A 5,695-nucleotide genomic window follows, 5' to 3' on the forward strand; every position below is an offset into this window, starting at 1 on the left:
TTCCAACTAGGAGAAAAAGCAAACAAAGGGGCACTCATACCATATCAGAACTCAATTCTGCCCCCGTATAACACAGGTGCAAACATTGTAAATATTGTAAATTTTGTAAATAAACCTATTTAACATCCCCCTCCCCCTCCCTCTCCCTCTTCTCATCCCGCCCCTCCCCAAAGTTACACAGCACCCAAAAAGTAGACTACCGAAGCGTGCTGTTTTGCGACCAAGTTTTCAGGACAGAAAAAAACAACCAAAAATAAAATCACATAAAAGCTCCACTCCCCAACGGCTTAAATCCAACGAATAGATTAAAACACAAAAAATGTAAAACGGCGACACATAACATAGTATGGCTATGTCGTATCGTCGCGTATCGGTACTTCTGTCTAACACATCTTATCAAAATTCATGGTTTATTGTGAATACCCAAATGTATTAAAATGTATCTTGGTTTAAATAAACGTTATTAAAAAAAATATATAATAAATTTTACCACTATATCTAAAGTTCAATTCTTCAACTTATTTGTGAAATGTTCGAACTGCGACGCGAGGAGATTACCGGTAATATGTCAATTTCGTGATTTGTTGTGTCTCGTGTGTGGCAACAGCAACGACGGCGACGTCTATCGAGAGTAAAAGTAATATCGAAGTATACCTTACCATGACATTTTAAAATGTGTAATCTTTGATAAATGTATATTAATAAAATTTCATATGAAGAAAGTTTTTGGGAATCCGTATTATATCCATCGAGCAGAAAACGAAGACTTGACGGAAGTCGACGACAATGGAGATAAAAGTCTCTATCGTAATATTACTTTTATTGATTTTAACGTCAGATGGAACGGGTTTCGGCAGAAAACGATCCTCCAAATGTCAGAGGTAACGAGCAGGCTTCAAGTAAAAACGAGCAGAAGTCAACACCCGATTATTATTATTACTGTGACTCAACAGAGTTTGGAGTAGTACAAAGGATTCCGTATTTGCGTTCTTGTTCACCGTGCGACATGATAGAAATTGATTTCTCTTCCGCTTGTATCAGATACGGGATGTGCCTTGCCATTGCTAAAAAAGTTGATTCTTTTTCTCCGGTCTCGGTTATTCTATTTCTCTTTATTTGCATATTTTTTAAACACAAATATAGATGTTTTACGATTATTTATATTGTTGATGACATTATTTGACGAATTCTTCGAGAACTTCGCAAGGAAATCCAGACATAAATGATATTTAAAATGTTTATAGCAGTTCTGAAGTAAAGAAAAGCGATATGAATTTGAAATGATGGATCATTTCAATGACTTTATTATTTCCATTTTAGACATAACACAGGGAAACTTTATAATTTTTAAATCTCTTTGATTTAAAAATTGATTGATGGTTCGTTTACATTTAAGAGCACCTATGTGACTAAAGTCACCTAGTTCTTACATAGGCATGAGAAAAACAATAGACAACGTTAGATCAGAAGGACGGTTTCGTGTTTCAAGGGGCTAGACCGAGAGGTCAGAGTATGCGAGTCGAAAAGTGAGTGTGTTGCGAGAGTCAGAGTTGATCGAGACATCGAGGAGTAGAGTTGAGAGAATTGATCGAATTGTCAGTGTTGTAGAGTTGTTAGAGTTGCTAGTGAGAGAGAGAAAGAGAGAGTGTGTTAGATTCGTTGTGACGAGAGTTACCAAATAACTGTAAAGTTGTTTGAGATAGATACGAGTATCGCATTTAATTTCAGTTAAACAAACATCGTTTTCTGTCCAATTAACGCCTGTATATTCAATTCAATATTAATAAATTGTAAGTAATCGGGGAAAAATTTATATCTTTAATTTCTACGATACTACAGTATCTTTCTACATTTATTTTTCATTTTGCGTATCTGTATGTTGCCTTAATTGCTGTCTACATATTATTTTAGTTGCATTTTTCTTTTGGATCGGAAATGACTAACCTGTGTTTCATCAATAATTTATCTTCCTTCTCTTGGTGCATTTCTAAATGAATTTTTTACTCCAAGAGTCAACATCACTTTTTTTCAACCTCTTTTTTAGTTTACAAGAGTACAAAGCTATATATAGGCCAAAACATGTATGTATTTTTCGATAAAAGATAAATCTTTATTCAAAATCTACGAGACTGCACGCAGATATTTCAAATTACAGCGAATATTATCACGAATACTTCGCGTTAAACATCTTACATCTTTTAACATTTTCAGAGACGCGTAAACATCCGCAAGCTATTTATCACTTTATCCATTGCATATTGTAGCGGCACATGAGTCATAGGACGATGCGAATCGAGAGTAACTCATGTTGTTGATTTGCCTCGGGGCATTGATACCGTCTCGATGTACGAAACTTGATAATAAACAAACTCCGGACAAAACAATATCGCCGCTATGCGCAACCGTCAACCGAAGTCGAATTTAAACTCGTTAGAAGGAGATCGTTAAAAGAGTACTACCGATAGTTTTAAATACATTTGACTACACCAAATATTAACTTGTCTCATCACTATATACACCAACACGTTTAATCAACCTCCACATAACCGAGAAGTGATTTCAAATTTGACCCACGTTTCCATCTACTTCGCTTTCTTCTTTATTTTTGAAGAAATGCACTTTCACTATTTATCAGCTAAGCGAACTCGAAACAAATGAAAATTCCCAACCACCACGTAGATCAAAGCCTATCAGTCTTTTTCGAACCTGTAGGTTACAACGAGATTCTCATCTCGACCCGAAGCTCATAGTTAGAGTTCGAACTGGGCTATAAAGTAGCACGACCACAAGCAGCACGAACAGTCCGTAAAAATAGAGAACAGGATCAAGCGGTGCATCGGTATCGCTTATACGTACAATATTTCGTAGCACGTACGTCACGAGCGCGAGCTCGAACTCGCGGACCCGTTCGTTACGTAACAGCTGCAGTCTGATAATAAATGTAAAATACAGGCGGGCTGAGTTACGAGGCGTTGTGCAGGGCCCGCAAAACGCCAGCCGAACTTTGAGCTTGTTCAACGAAGCGCTTCACGCGAGAAACATCGAGACGACTGGAAATAACGTATAGGCGAACCACAGCATGTAACCGTAACATGATCGATATAGTATATCGATGTCGATAAGGGAAACACGGCTTAGTTACTTATTTAAACGCCAATTTCCAAGCGCGCAAAGATCACATTTCAGAATGGCAGAATTTGAAGACCACGAGAAGAACGTAATTTGATCTTCACCTAACCAAACGTACGACACGGGACATTCCAACTTACGCGTCAAGTAACGTCCAAAATGCGACAAAATGAACTTGTTATGTTCCCTTGTGATCTTCGAATTCTATTCTCCTTGAGTGGATATTAAGAAACAATCGATGCTCGAGGAACTAACGAGCCGCGTTCGTTTCGTCGAATTTATTAAATTACCAATTACGACAAGTTGAAATTATTGTTTAACGCATTTATACAACGTCAAAGATAAATTGTGCAAAATACAAAACGTGTGAGCCGAAGAGGAAACCTGGAACTGTCGGTGCAGGCGATGACCATAAAATAGGTGTCGAGACGGTGCAGAGATAATCGGCTGGAAAGCCAACCAGCTGGGACCGAGCTATATGCTGGCAGCTCCGCCTCCTCGTGGCCGCCGCTGGTAACGACGCGACGCGATGCATGCATCGTGTGGCGTCGGCTAAGCGAGCTGCCGCCCGAAAGGGTAGGTTCAACTTGTCCAATGAGCCACAAGGTGAGAGCAGGGTTTTTTCAAGTCGTGTAGCGCCCATGTATGCGCGTCGTTCTCCGGGCGGGGGGCGCTAGAGGGTAGACGAGAATGAAAACGAACACCTAGATGCGAAGCCAGTATGAATTTTTACTCGAGGTATGGCGCGGTCGATCAAAAGGTCGGGCTCTGAAACGCACACATTACTTGTAAGTCCAAGTGAGTTAATTGTGAAGAAATTTTTTGTGAAGAAATTTTTTGTGAAGAAATTGATTTAAAGAAACAAAGCATTACGATAATTGCAGTAACCCCTAATAAATAATCCCTGATTCTCTCGTTTCCGTATGAGCGAGTTAGAAAAGGCGATTTATGAGGAAAACGCTGACCATGCTTTTGTTACTCCTGCATTGTTCCTGCTGACCGTTAAGGCAGGCAGTCAGATTCGTAATAAGACTAAAACGTATCTGCGATCCTTTTAATTAACGACACCGCCTTCTTCTTCTCTCGCGCGATTCCCTTAACCTCTTAACCTATGATTTACGTTCGAGAATTTTGGGCCGAAAACGTAGACATGCTATTATATATTATATTTGGCTCGATCATCGTATTACGGGCTATGCTTGTAACATTTACGTTTGGTCCGATTATATACTACGGGCTATGCCCGCAATATTTACGTTTGTCCCGATCCCGTTGTAGGTTAAGGGATTAATTAACTCACGTGCCCACTTTTCGAGAGGCCGAGTTAATTGCACGCAATAAAACTCGAAAATATGCGAACTAGCGAATTTATTTACGTCGCGTGTCGTTGTCACGATCATCAGCCTTTTAGGAAACAAACCTCTGACAGAGTTATTACGCTGTTTCACAGCTCTTACAATATGAGAAATTAATTAATAATAATAATTAATTAATTAATTAATTAATTAACCTCCCTATTCTTCATTACCTTTTTCATGTTTACGTGTTTAAAATTTCTACATCATCGTAAGAAATATTTCGAATATTCGGGGCTCAAATGAAATTTCCACGGATTATCCCGCGAAGATATGTATGTCGGGTTTACATTGGAATTAGGGTTAGGGGCGTGAAACGAATCTTCGTTTGGATTACACGTGTCGTTATGCAATAGAGAAGACATCGACTAGTGCAAATACGATTATCATAGAACTGGAAAAGTCTTTTTTTTTTTGTTATTTAAAATTTCACATTCACAATTTGTCCAGTAGGACATTTGGTAAAATATTATAGCGGCGTGCTAATATAACATGTGGGTGGCTACCCCCAGCGGGGTACCATCTTCGTGTTTGTTAAGATATATCCTTTGTGAGATCTGCTGGGTGTTTCCTTTTTAGTCTTCTTTCTATGGTTGTGTTGAACGTTTCCGCTGCCAGCCGATTCAGGTGCGTTGCTATTCTTTCTCTGTACCTTCTTGCGAATCTGCTAATTTCTTCCTTGACCGTTGGTATTCCAAGGTCTTTCCGTATGTCCTCGTTTCTAACGTACCATGGGGCGTTTACAATTGATCTAAGAATTTTAGCTTGGATTGTCTCTATTTTGCTTATATGGCTCATTGCTGCTGTTCCCCAAAGTGGTAGTCCAAATTGGTTTAATGATCGTTTTGTATATTTTTAGTTTGTTTTCTATGCTTAGTTTGGATTTTCAACTTGTTAACCAATACATTTGTCTCCTTGGTAATTGTATTTTGTCTATTATAGATTTAATATGCTGTTTCCATGTGAATCGTGTATCTAAGTGGAGTCCTAGGTATTTGACTTGCCTTGTTTGTATTATGTGCGTGCCGTTCAGTGTAATGTTTGGTGGTATCTGTTTTCGCAGTATGAATGTAATGTGGTTGCATTTATCGGGGTTTGCTTTAATTTGTTTAACTTGAAGCCACTTTTCTATGTTTGTAATATGTTCTTGTAGTAATGTGACTGCTGTTGCAGGGTTAATGTGCCTGACTAGTACAGCTGTGTCGTCCGTA

At 38.7% G+C, this 5,695-nt stretch overlaps 1 long non-coding RNA gene across 1 annotated transcript; it reads left to right on the top strand.

Annotated features, from left to right (window-relative positions):
- Nucleotides 1-1,457: 1,457 nt before the first annotated feature.
- Nucleotides 1,458-3,661, top strand: LOC143304467 (uncharacterized). The gene is made up of 3 exons (XR_013061131.1): nt 1,458-1,790; nt 1,912-2,081; nt 2,212-3,661. It is a non-coding gene; the product is annotated as an uncharacterized LOC143304467 (long non-coding RNA).
- The last annotated feature ends 2,034 nt before the right edge of the window (nt 3,662-5,695 follow it).

This window comes from Bombus vancouverensis, unplaced genomic scaffold, assembly GCF_051014615.1.
Source record: "Bombus vancouverensis nearcticus unplaced genomic scaffold, iyBomVanc1_principal scaffold0036, whole genome shotgun sequence".
NCBI classification, from domain to species: Eukaryota; Metazoa; Arthropoda; class Insecta; order Hymenoptera; family Apidae; genus Bombus; species Bombus vancouverensis.